At 37.0% G+C, this 13,897-nt stretch overlaps 1 protein-coding gene and 1 pseudogene across 13 annotated transcripts in view; one reads left to right on the forward strand and one right to left on the reverse strand.

The window, feature by feature from the left end:
- Positions 1–13,897, forward strand: part of LOC101704620 (olfactory receptor 10J3-like) — a 475,677-nt gene that overhangs the window by 421,483 nt on the left and 40,297 nt on the right. The window lies entirely within an intron of this gene.
- On the reverse strand, positions 3,850–4,846 carry LOC101704270 (olfactory receptor 10J1-like; annotated as a pseudogene).

Here is a 13,897-nt window from a genome sequence, read left to right on the forward strand (position 1 = left end):
CTCTGCACGTGGTCTTGCAGTGGTCTGAAACCAGTGGGAATAGTGTCCATAGAATGGGAACAAAAAGGTGCTTCTAAAGGTCCGTAGGTACTACTTGCTCCTTTTGGTAAAGACTTTTGCTTGTCTCCTGCAGTCCTTAAGCATGCCCTAAGAATCTCAGTCTCCCCAGTGGGTATATGGGCCTGTGCAAGAAGGGGAAAAGCCCACCAGGGGAAGTGAAAACTTCACCCTATATATAGGAGGGAGATGCTGCTGGGAAATGTAAGTCATCTCCAGACTAAGGAAGTGAGAACTCCTTAGATGGAGGCTCACTTATTATTGGAGAACTATACTTTGTAAATAGAATTTGGGGGAAGTAATTTTATGACAGAGGGCTTTGTATTGCAGGCCTCAAATGACAAGCAAATGTTTCCTGAATTTTCACAAAAATATACTCTAGGAAGAAATATTGTGAATAGTAATCTAATGTACCTCCTCTTTCAAAAATTATTGTTATTCCATGTTGTTCCAGCAGACATTCATTTGCCCAAGGGCAGGATAAACTCAAAAGACTCCAGAAAAAAGATGTCAATTGAATTTCAAAAAGACTTAAAAAAAAAAACCTCATAACTGAAACATTTGTATTGAAGGCTGAAATAGTTTTTAAGTTTAGCAAACTTTTCTTGAAAGGAAAGCATTTGTCAGTTTATAAAGAATGTTTTGGAATATCAGAAGCCTCAGTACTAAAATATCCTGTTTGTGAACTATAGATGTGAACTATAGAATTATGGAAACATTAGGACTTTTTTCTGCCAAAATAAAATAAAGGCATCCAGCGTTTGGAAGATACAGCATCAGAGTTGAACACTGTGGAAGGCCCACTCTTGCTCCTGCTCCAAAGAAACCCTGGTGGGAGGGAGGAACTGATAAAAGAGGAGAAGGTATGACCTCACTTCCCAAAAGAATCTCTTAAAAACACTTAACTCCAGATGGAGCAGGAGTAGATGAGTAAGGATCGTTGGATGACACCACACTGAGTCCTGTTCACTCCAGTACAGAACCAAAGCAGTAACTGAATGTCTGACTTCCTTTAGGAAGGGGCTGACTGAGAAACCAGGGAGGGCCAGTGAATGAGGACCCAGAGAGTCCTCAAGGGGAGTCACAAGCAAGATGTTAAGTGTAGGAACCACATTGGTTAAAGAAGATGGAAATTACAGGGTCCTCTCAATGGACTGTAACAAGGATGGCTGTTGGGCCATGGATCTCCATAGACTCCAAGAAGGGGAAGTAAGACATTACATAGATCAGGTTCTCTTGCCCCCAGAGTAAGAAAATATGAAGTCTTGACCCGAACTTGATTCAGTCCAAGGATCATGGGGGAAGAGAAATGTAAAGAAGGGGAGCAGAACCTTGAATTTTATAGTTTTTGCTCATTACTTGACTTACTAAGCATTAATTGCCTGAGCTTACCTGAAGAAATCCACATGGTATTTTTCTGTCAGGTGGCTTAGGAGCTCAGAATTACAGAGCACATTGGTGGAACTTCCTTAAGATTTTATACATCTTCATACACAGCCTGTAGAATTCACAAATGTATTCCATATTTTATTTGATTTTTCTGTGTTTTGGAAATATTTTACAAGGAAAATATTATGTACTTCATGTGTTTCTTATGCATCTATTTACAAATTTCTCATTTTAATAATAATTTTGATTTGGTCAATAATCACAGTGTTTAATCACTGTATTTCTATTCAGCACCCATTTTCTCACACAAATTAAGTCTAAAATTTACTCTCATTCTTTTAATTTTTTGAGAAGGGGACAGTAAATAGATCTTTATTATTCCATTTGTTAATAAATTGATTCAATTTTATCAAAATTTTCATGTCAAAATCCCTTACTATTTACTTTGCTCAATTTTTCAAGAGGAACAAAATTATCTAATTTTTCAGAAAGACATTATGATGACTCTTATTTCCATTTAATTCTTTGCCTGCCTTTTTGCTTGGGAAGGAGAGGATCCAATGTGAAGGACTCTCTAAATTTTTGTTCCTCCTGACCCTCACCTTGTCCTTCTGTCTTCCCCTTACTTGTTCAGCACTGGAAACTGCAATTTGGAACTGTTTCTGTTTTTTCCTTCTTCTTAGCCAAGCTCATAGCATTTTCCATCATTCTTTATCCTAAGCAGTCTCCTCATTCTTTTTTGAGCCCACTGTTTATCTTGTCCATGGGGCAGGCATTTTTTCAACCCACAAAGCCTTCTTCATAGTGCTTATCTTCAGCCAAAAGAAGCAAAGAATCAGCCCAAGTCACTTGAGCTCTGTTCACATGGCCCGGAGTAGCAAGGCTGTCATATGCTGATCAGGAGTCTTCTCCACTCAGCTTCCTCTTCACTCCCTACCCAACCCCCAAGTTCTCTTTCATTTGGAAGCCCACATGCGGCTGAGAGGAAATTTACAGTGGATTGCTAGGAAATATTCTCTCTGGAAAGTTTTTGGCATATTGTAAATCCATTTCATAAAAAATGTCTATGGATTTTGCTGTGCTTATCTTATTAAAACATAAGGGATGGGATTAATATGAGAAAATGGAAAAAAAGGAACAAAATCTTTGTAAATAGGGAGGAATGGAGGGGTTGAAGGGAGGGCTTGGCAAGGGTGAAAAGTAAGAACCAAGAGAGACTATGTAAAGGTGCAAATTTCCAATGATGAGTGTCATTATATTGTATATCTAAAATGTACCAATGATTAGAATGAATAATCGATAATGCAAAATAGGAAGAAACGGTCCAAAGGGGTAGGGGTAGTGGGAGGGGCAGGGGAAAGGAAAGAAGGGAAAGAAAAAATGATGAGAAATGGAAAAAATAGAAATAAAGTCTTTGTAAATAGGGAAGGGTAGAGGGGGTGAAGGGAGGGCTAGGAATGGGGAAAAAATAAGAACCAAGATGCATCATGTCAAGGTACAATTCCCAATGAGAAATGTAATTGTGTTGTACACCTACAATGTACCAATAAAAGAATTTAATAGAAAAAATAAAAGAACATCCTTGTTCTATCATTCCTGCCACTTTTTGAAGCATTTCTGGAGTCTTCTTTCGTGAGCACCCTTTGTTGTGCTGTCATGGCTGTTTTGATGTCCTGGACTGATGTAAAATGTTTTCTTTTCATGGTCATTTTGACTTTGGGAAAGAGCCTGAAGTCACATAGTGCCAGATCTGGTGGCTAAGGTAGATGAGGATACATCATAATGTTCTGAGCCTGCCTTTCCATTGGATGGCACTCAGCAGCAGAATTTACTGTGTTTTTAATCACACCTTATAAAGACATTCATGGACTTCCAGAACTGCTTCAGAAAGTGGCAAGAATTACAGGATAAGTTATTCAAATGGAGGGGAAGTATTTTGAAGGGGATTCAGGGGATTACGTTTTTTACTGTAATAAAATTTTTGAAAAAAAAAATAAGGCAATTAGATTTCTACACCTGTCCTTCCTAGTAACCACTTGTTCAAGCATACAATTTATATTAAAAGAAGATTCTGTTGGGTAATGTTTTTCATGTGGTTTATACTTCAGGAAAGTGGACTGGTTTCTTTAAATTTAAATTTGAAACAAGCACAAAATGATACTTTGACCTTGTAATTATCTTCTGGAGTAGGGCCAATGGCTATCAATTGACCTGTGTTTTTATTAAGATAAAAAAAGGTGGAGGAAGGGTGACTCCATTATTAGAGGCTGGCTCTCAGCTTCACTTTTGCCTTGGCTATAATGTATTAGACTTCATTAATCACATGAAAGCCTGGCAGTATAACTGTACCTGTAAGCTTCCATCTGGTAAACAAACACACTTGTTTGACTAGAGATTATCATCTTAAGAAAGGGATTTCCTAACCACCTCTCTACACAGAGTGTCCTGAACTTCTTCATTTCTCAGACTGTACCCAACAGGGTGTAGTAAAGGTGTGATGACCCTGTAGGTCACTGAGATCAACTGATCCTGGTCTTTGCTGTTCTCTGACTTGGGCTTGAAATAGGCAATGGAAGCGCAGCCATAGTGAATAATAGCCACAGTGAGGTGGGAGACACAGGCAGCGAAGGTCTTCTTTCGGCCTTCAGCTGAGGCAATGTTGAGAATGGTGGAAATAATGAGGACATAAGAGATGAAAAGGAAGATGGCAGAGGCTGTGATGGCCAGGAGGCTGATAATTAAGGTCAGGATATCATCGATGATGCGGGCTGCACAGGCCAGATCCAAAATAGGTCGAACATCACAGAGGAAATGCTCAATCAGTCAGCTGCAAAAGGGCAGCCTGAAAATGGTCACAGCCTGGACCAGAGAGATCAAGAACCCTGTGGCACACATTGAAGACGCTAGCATGGTACAGACCCTCCAATTCATGATGGTGGAGTAGTGAAGAGGGTTGCACATGGCCACATAGTGATCATACCCCAATACTGCCAGCAAGAGACAGTTGGTGAGAGCAAAGCCAAGGAAGAAAAAGAGCTGAGTCCCACAGCACTCCAGGGAGATGGATTGGCTTAGACCTACAAGGCTGGAAAGCATGCGTGGGATAATGACCAGGGAGTACAAAGTCTCTGAAGTGGAAAGGACACTCAAGAAGAAGTGCATGGGGGTGTGGAGGTGGTGGTCAGTATGGATAATGGTCACAATGATGATACTGCCAGCCAGAGTTAGGATATATAGTGCAAGAAAGACCATAAAGAGTGTGAGTTGGTGTTCTTGAAAATTGGAGAAACTTTGGGAGACAAACTCTTACTTCTGTGTACTTGACTCTCTTCATTGAAGTCCTGAGATCTGAAAGTCAGCACTCTCATTCCACCAGAGACTGCCCTGATTTTGAGTGCAACGCTCAGAGAGCAAAGGCACAATATGACGAAGACTCAGTTCAAAACTCGGGGGCTAAAGTTAATGATTTGAACATTGGTCCTAGGAAATTAGGAAAAACAATACCAAAAAGAAAGTAGAAGGAAGAAAAGGATGAAATAGATTTTACAAATATAAAAGAAGGATAAAATGGATATCTACTAAAGTAAGTTTATAAACTTTAGGCAAAGTAGTGAAATTTAGAAAGAAAAACAAGTGAAGATATAAATAACCTTTATTGTGAATTAATAAAGAAACATAATTTCAGAAGTTTCAAACAAAAAGATGAAAACATTTTAAGCAACTTTATTTTAATATATTTTTTTTGTAATGAAATATATGCAGTCGTGGGAAAAAATACTTAACAATATTGAATCAAGAATTAGAAAACTTGAAAATCCTGGCAACTATTTTAAGAAATAAAGGGAGCTATTAAAAACTACAAATAAACAAGCCTCCTAGACAAGACAATTTTACCAAGAAGTGTTATAAATCACTCAAAGATAAACTAATTCTAACATCATACAAATTATTTTAGGTAGTAGAAAAAGAGGGAATATTCCCTACCTCATTTTAAAAGCTAGAATTGTCTTGACATCAAACATAGGGCAATGTCACTCACAATTATAGAAGTTAAAGTCTTGTATAAAATATTACCAAACAGGTTTGATAAATGGGTATGTGATGAACTTGGCTTTATTTCAGAATGAAAAATTTGAATAAAATTAAAATAGTCCAATTTTTTATTTCTTCAAGTGAATAGTTCAAAGGGAAAAAGCCATATGATTATTTTAATAGCTGCCAAAAAAGCATTTTTAAAATTTAAAGTGTACTTTAAGAAGAACCCTTAGAAAACAGAGAACAAAAGATTTTCTTTAAGCTGATGGAGCATGTGTGCCACAGTTTAGCAGCCAACTTCATACTGAGTGGTAAGATTGCTTAAGATTAGTAATAAGACAAAGTCGACCACTTATCCACTTCTCTTCAACATTGTATTGAATATTCTGGCCAGCCCAGCAAAGCAAGAAAAAGGAAAGTAAAGATATAAGGATTAAGATGGAAGCCATAAAACTGCCATTATTTACAGTTTGTGTTCATAGAAAATGAAAAGAAACTATTGATAAATTATCACAAAAGTTTAGCAAGCTTTCTTATAAAAATCCATTTCATTTCTGTACAAGCTGATAGCAAATTAAATTTAAAGAAGTTATTTATAATAGCTTCAAAAATATAAAGTACCCATGAATAAAGACTTTCATGAAGAAAATTACAAAATCTTAATGAAAAACACCAAAGAAAACTGAAATAAATTATTATGTTTATGAATTGGAAGATGATAGCATGAAAATTTCAATTAATCCCGAATTGATCTATGGACTCAATGCAATTTATTCAGAATCCCAAATGGGTTATTTTTGATGGTTTGTTGGATTGACAACTAATACTAAATTTTATATAGAAGTTCAAAGCTCCAAGTGTAGCCAAAATACTCTTAGAGAAGAAGCCAAAATAAAAGGGGAGGGTTTGTCTTTCAAATATCATTACTTATTATAAAGCTATAGCAATTGAGAATGTGCAGTGTTGGCACAGGGAGAAGTAATCACGTTAATCAACAGAAAATTGAGATCTGAAATGTAATGAATATATATTACTTATGTAGTGGAGTGGCGGTTATTTTCAGTTGCTTTTTAAGCCTCCTTTGAGACTATTTCAGCTCTAGCTCTCTGTCTATATATTCCCCTCATCTTAGTTTGTAGGGCATTTTATTTATTATTAATTTATTATTACCATATTCAACTGAAATTATTTGTCATCTGACTTATCAACTAGATTGTAAGCTCTTTGATGACAGAAGTCATACTTACTCATTTCCACATTTCCAGAGCCCAGCCTAATTTTTGCCATACGTTAGGCTGTTGCTAAGTATGAATTAAATGCACCAATGAATGAAGGAATTGCTTTTGAGGTACTTCTAGCTTAAAGGAAGAGACTCATACCCCTGCCAGATGTACACCGAAGCTCTATGTCAGGCACGCAGAGCCAGGGCAACACTTATATGAGAATCTAGACTTCAAAGTTACAGGACAATGATAGGAAGAGAATGTGGTTTCTTTCTTCCGGGATCCTACAGGCATACTGAACATACAAAGCACCCAAACAAGAGCACAAAAACCTGCCATAACTGACAGCCCAGGCTAATGTCTGTAGAGCTCATTAAGTTGAAGAAGTTGAAACACTGTCAGAGAGGAGCGGCATGGAAGGATAGTTGGGAAAAGATGAATAGATGAACTAAATGTTGGCAAGCCATTGGCATTCAGAAGGGACATGAGCAATTAATGTCCAGTTAGTTTTCTTTTTCTTTTTTAAAAAATTCTTTTATTGGTACATTTTAGGTATACAATTCATTTACGTTTATCATTGGGTGCTTGTACATGATATATCTTAGTTCTTATTTTCCCCCCCATTAACTGTGCGCCCTTCACCCACTCCATCCTTCCCTATTTACATAGATTTTGTTTCCATTTTTTTTTTCACATAATTATTCCTTTTCCTTCTTCCCTTTTCCCTTCCCCTCCCACAACCCCTACACCTTTGGACCTTTTCCTATTTCAAATTATCAATTATTCATTTTAATCACTTTAATCTTTATTTATACTCTCAGTTTCTCACACTACAGAAACTATTTGATATTTCCACATGTGTGTCCTATTCATTTCACTTAAGAGTATGGCTTCAATATGCATCCATGTAGCTATAAATGTCTCTAGTTTCTCGTTCTTTATGGCTGAGTAGTACTCCATTTTATAAAAAAAAAAACAAACCCACATCTTTATCCAGTTTCCAGTTGATGGACACTTGGGCTGCTTCTAAGCTTTAGCTATTATGAACTGTGCCACTATAGACATGGGTGGACATATATCACTATGGTATGATTCTTTTAATTCTTTGGGGAAGATACTCAGCAGGGGAATAGCTGGGTCAAATGGGACCTCTTGCCCTAGTTCTTTGAGATATCTCCCTACTGATTTCCACAGTGGTTGCACCAGTCTGCACCCCCACCAACAATGGAGAAGGGTTCCTTCCTCTCCACACCCCCGCTGGCATTTGTTATCTGTTGATTTCTTGAGAGCAGCCACTCTTTCTGGGGTGAGGTGGAATCTCAGTGTTGTTTTTATCTACATCTCTCGAATGACCAGTGATGCTGAACATTTTTTCATATGTTTATTTGCTGCTTTTACTTCTTTGTCTGAGAATTGTCTGTTCATTTCAGATGCCCATTTTTGAATTGGGTCTTTGAATTTGGGGGGTCTGATTCTTTTCAGTTCTTTATATATTCTAGATAGTAGTCCTTTGCCTAAGGCACAGCTGCTCAAAAAATTTTCCCACATTGTAGGTTGTCTCTTAGCTCTGTTGGTGGTTTCTCTTGTACTGCAGTAGCTTTTTAATAAGATAAGAGCCCAGTTGTTGATTGTTTGTGCTAGTTCCCATGCTACTGAGGTTTTGTTCATAAAATATTTTCCTATACCAGTATCTTCAAGTGTTCTACCTAACTTATCTTCCAGCAAGTTTAGTGTTTCTGTCTTAATATTTATATCTTTAATCCACTTCAATCTTAGTTTAGTGCATGGTGATAGGTATGGGTCTAGTTTTAATCTTTGGCAGGTTGAAATCCAGTTTTTCCAACACCATTTATTAAATAGGCTATCTTTCCTCCAATGAGGGTGGTTGGCTCCTTTGTCAAAGATGAGGTGGCTGAGTATGTCTGGAGTTGTTTCTGCATCTTCCAATCTATTCCACTGATACTCAGGTCTGTTTCTTTGCCAGTACCATGTTGTTTTTATTACAGTAGCTTTGTAGTATAGTTTCAAGTTGGGGATTGTGATACCCCCAGCCATGTCTCTATTGCCTAGAATTGCTTTTGCTATTCTATGTCTCTTCTGGTTCCAAATGAATTTTTTGATTGTTTTCTCTAGTTCTGTGAAGTATATTGTTGGAATTTCAATCAGCATTGCATTAAATCTATATGGCAATTTTGGAAGTATGACCATTTTCACTATATTGGTTCTTCCTACCCAGGAACAAGGGATATCTTTCCATTTTTTTTTTATATCCTCTTTGATCTCCTTTTTCAAAGTGCTGTAGTTTTCAGTGTAGAGGTCTTTTGCCTCCTTTGTTAGATTGATTCCTACACATTTCATTTTTTTAGGATGCTATTGTAAAAAGAATTGTTTCCCAAATTTCTTTCTCAATGAGTCTGCTATTTGTGTATAGAAAGGCTATTGTTTTTGTGTTGACCTTATATCCAGCTACTCTATTGAATTTGTCCATTAGGTCTACAAGACTTTTGACTGAGGTTTGTTGGTCTTCTATGTAAAGTATCATATCATCAGCAAATAATGACAGTTTAACTTCTTCCTTTCCTATCTTAATTCCTTAATTCTCTTTTCTAATTTCTGTGGCTAATGTTTCCAGAACAATATTGAACAGGAGTGGTGATAGTGGGCATCCTTGTCTTGTTCCTGATTTTAGCATGGAAGTTTTCAAGTTTTGACCATTTAGTATGATGTTTAATGTTGGTTTTTCGTAAATAGCCTTAATCAGGTGGAGATAAAGACTTTCTATTCCAATTTCCTGTAGCATTTTCTATTATGAATGGGTGTTGGATTTTGTCAAATGCCCTTTATGCATCTATTGAGATGATCATATGGTTTTTGTCCTTGATTCTGTTAATATAGTGTATTACATTTATTGATTTTCAAATGATGAACCATCCTTGCATCCCTGGGATAAATCCAACTTGTTCAGGGTGTATGATCTTCTTGATAGCTGTCAGCATTCTTTTTGCTAATATCTTTTTGATGATTTTTGCGTATATGTTCATTAGGGATATTGGTCTGTAGTTCTCTTTTTGGGTTGGGTCTTTCCCTGCTTTTGGAATCAAAGTAACACTTGCTTCCAGGAATGAATTTGGAAGCCTTGTTTCCCTTTCAATTTCCTTGATGAGTTTAAAGAGTAATGGTGATGGTTCTTCTTTAAATGTCTTGTAGAATTCAGCAATGAAGCCATCAGGACCTGGGCTTTTCTTTGTTGGCAAATTTTTTATTATATTTTCAATTTCACTCATTGTAATTGGGGTGTTTAGAATTTCGAAATCTTCTTCATTTAACTTTGGCAATTCATATGTATATAGGAATCTGTCCATTTCTTCTGTGTTTTCCATTTCATTAGAGTACAGGTTCTCAAAGTAGGTATTGATGATCCTCTGGATTTCTGCCTGGGTCTGTTGTGACTTCACCTTTTTCATTCTTAATTGCATGGATTTGAGCCTTTTCTTTCCTTTTTTTGATAAGGTTGGCTAAAGGTTTATCAATTTTATTTATTCTTTCAAAAAATCAATTCTTTGATTCATTAATATTTTATATCATTCTCTTAGTCTCCATTGCATTGATTTCTGCTCTGATCTTTATAATTTCCTTTCTTGTACAATCTTTGGGTTGGTCATGCTCTTCTTTTTCTAGGAGCTTATGGTTCTGCATTAGATTATTTAACAGAATTCTCTCTGTTTTCCTAATATGGGCATCGACTGCTATGAATTTCCCACATAGAACTGCTTTCATTGTGTCCCATAGATTCCTGTATGTTGTACTGGCATTATCATTTACATGTAGAAACTGTCTAATTTCTTAATTACCTCTGTGACCCATTAGTTGTTCAGGAGGCTGTTATTCAATTTCCAGGTGTTTGTGGGAGTTTTGCAGTTTCTTATGTTATTGACCTCCAATTTTATTGCACTATGGTCTGAAAATATACAGGGGGTAACTTCAATTCTTTTACATTTACTCAGACATGTCCTATGAGCTAGCATGTGGTCTATTTTGGAGAATGACCCATGTGCAGCTGAAAAGAATGTGTATTCTGTTTTTGTGGGGTGGAATACTCTGTAAACATGTATTAAGTCCATTTGTTCAATAGTTTGGTTCAGTTCTAGAATTTTGTTTTTAATTTTTTGTCTAGATGATCTGTCTATTTGTTATAGTGGGTTATTGAGGTCCCCCATTACAACTGTATTAGTGATTATTTGGTTTTTCATGTGCATTAATATTTGTTTTGTATAGTTGGGGGCATTCATATTTGGTGCATATATATTTAGGATTGTCATCTCTTCCTCTTGGATTGTTCCCTTCACAAGGATGTAGTGACCATCTTTGTCTCTCTTAATTAGTTTTGGTTTGAAATCTACTTTGTCTGCAAATAAGATTGCTATGCCTGGTTTTTTCTGGGTTCCTGTCATGTGGAGAACTGTTTTCCATCCTTTTACTTTCAGTGTATGAATTTCCTTTTGAGTTAGGTGTGTTTCTTGTATACAGCATATTGCTGGATTTTGCTTCTTAATCCATTCTGTTAGTCTATTTATTTTGATTGGTGAATTGAGGCCATTAACATTCGTAGGTATAATTGATAGATATTGACTCATCCTTGTCATGATATTTTACTGTTGTTGCCTCTTTTCTTATTTTTCCCCCTTTCCCTTTAGTGTCTTACCTTGCCTGGTGGCTTCCTTCTGTTGGGCCTCAGGGAGCTGTGACCTTCATTGTCTCTTTATAGAATATTGCTTGGAATTGTTTGGAGTGCTGGTTTGGTGTTCATGAAATTTCTCAGGTGTTCTTTGTCATGGAAGTATCGAATTTCCCCATCGATTTTGAAAGATAATTTTGCAGGATACAACAATCTAGCTTGGAAGTTATTTTAGGGCTTGAAATACTTCACTCCAGGCTCTTCTTGATTTGAGGGTTTGTGTTGAGAAGTCTGCAGTGATTTTTACGGGTGTTCCTTTCTAGGTTATTTGTTTCTTTTCTCTAACTGCCTGTAGGATTTCGTCCTTCCGTTGGGTTTCTGGGATCTTGACTATTATATGTCTAGGTGTAGGTTTTTTTTTGAGCATGGCTAGATGGAGTTATATATGCCTCACTTATCTATATATCCAATTCTCCACCTCTGTCTGGGAAGTTTCCTACTATTACTTCTGTGAACAGATTTTTAATGTCAATTGTACATTCTCCTGTTTTTTCATGGACTTCTATCAGTGTTATGTTATTATTCTTTGCATCACCTAGCAGCTACTCGATTGATTTCTCATTGTCCCTTACTATTTTTAAGAAATCTCTGTTAAAGGTCCTTTATCACCATCCTACCTTCTATATCTGATATTCTATCTTCAGATTCCCATAATCTGCTGTGCATTTTTTCAATGAAGTTTTTAATCTCCTAAATATCTGTTTGAAACTGTTTCATGGATTCCATTTCTGTGTTATGTTAGGTGATCATGGTTTCCATTTCTTTTTTATGCTGGGCATTCATGGCTTCCATCATATTTCTGAGCTCATCTATTTTTTTTTTTAATCTGTTTCTGTTCTAGAGCCTCTAGTCATGTCTTTCACTCAGCTCACCATCTCTGTAGTTACCTGGGAGATTATTTCTGCTTTGAATTTTTCTAGAGCATCATTCATCTGTTTTGTTACTTCCTGTGCTATCAGTTTGGGGTGTCCAGGTGGTTGATTATCAGACTTTTCTACTTCATTTACCACAGAATTTGTCTTTTGTGGAGTAGAAGTCTGAGTTTGTGAGTTGCTTAAATATCTTTTCATTTTTGTTTTTTGGCATTGTCCTTGATTTAGTTCCTGGGTTGATACTTTGCTGATTATAAGTATCTTTGTTGATGTATTTAGAACCCTTATGGAATGATTGCTTTTCAGAGGTGTCTTCCAGATATAGCTGGTCTTTAGGTTTTGAGTCTCTAATGGCACTGAGGCTATCTCATTTTCATTATACCAAGAAGGGGAACTAGATCAATCACAACACCTTAGCCCAAGTGATACAATTAGTAAGACAATAGCATCAAGTACCTTTTAGAAAATGACAATTTGTGGTAGGTATTAATCTATTAACTTTAACTGTGTGAATTAAATCTAAATCAAGGACCAACCCAACATATGTTTATAGTGAAGAAACTCTTCAATATACCAACTTTACCCTTAGGAATGGGGAGTTAAAAGGAGTTGGTTAGAGAGGGATAGTTAGGTAGAAGGATATGGGAAGGTTAGCAGTGAGAGCAGAGGACATACTTGAGAGAAGGAAAGAGAAGAAAAGAAAAATAAAGGAGAAATCCGAGTTAGGGCCAGAAAAGGAACACAAAGGGAGATGAAGATCAATGTGGGACAGCAAGGGAGTGAGGGAGAGAGAGAGAAAAAGAAAATAGAAAAGAAAAAAAAAGAGGAAAAACAAAATTTTAAAAGAGTACAAAAAGAAGGAAAAAATTAAAAATGAGAGCAAAAAAAAATAATGGCAATTGTCCCAGCCCAGAGGAAAGGGCTTTTGGGCACTGTCTATCCTGCTGCTCCTGGCCCAGAGGAAGGGGCTTCTGAGCCACCATCCCACTGCTCCTGGTCCAGAAGAAGGGGGTTCCTGGTCACCATCCCTCCCAGAACTCCCAACCCAGAGGAAGGAGCTTCTGGGCTACCATCTCTATTGCTGCTCCCGGCCCCTGTCCCACTTCTCCCAGCTCAGAGGAGGTGAGCTGCGTGGGAGCCAACAGCACCCCCCTGTCCCCCCAGTCAAAATGAGGAAACACATAAATAAGTCAAAAAACCAGACTTCCAGATCACCTACAACAACCTCAAAGGGAAATGAGATGGAACACTCTGATACTCAACCACCTGGACCCACTGAACTGGCAACAGAAGGGGATCTGGAAAAAATGAAATCAGAAATAATTTCTCAGATAACAGGAGAAATTGTGCTCCTAGTGCAAGACATGATTAATAAATCTAGAGAGGAACTGAGGAACATGATGGAATCCCAACATAGGAAACAAACAGAATCCTTAAAACAGATGCAAATAGATTTCCAGGACATGAAAAACTCCAATGAAAGCCTATACAGCAGAATGAGCCAATGTGAGGACAGAATTTCAATATAGAAGATAAGATTGCAATTAATGACCAGAAAAAGAAAAATTATTTCAAAATTATAAGGG

The sequence above is a fragment of the Heterocephalus glaber genome, unplaced genomic scaffold (assembly GCF_053883595.1).
Source record: "Heterocephalus glaber isolate CG9 unplaced genomic scaffold, H.glaber_assembly_v1.0 deba00001561, whole genome shotgun sequence".
Taxonomy (NCBI): Eukaryota; Metazoa; Chordata; class Mammalia; order Rodentia; family Bathyergidae; genus Heterocephalus; species Heterocephalus glaber.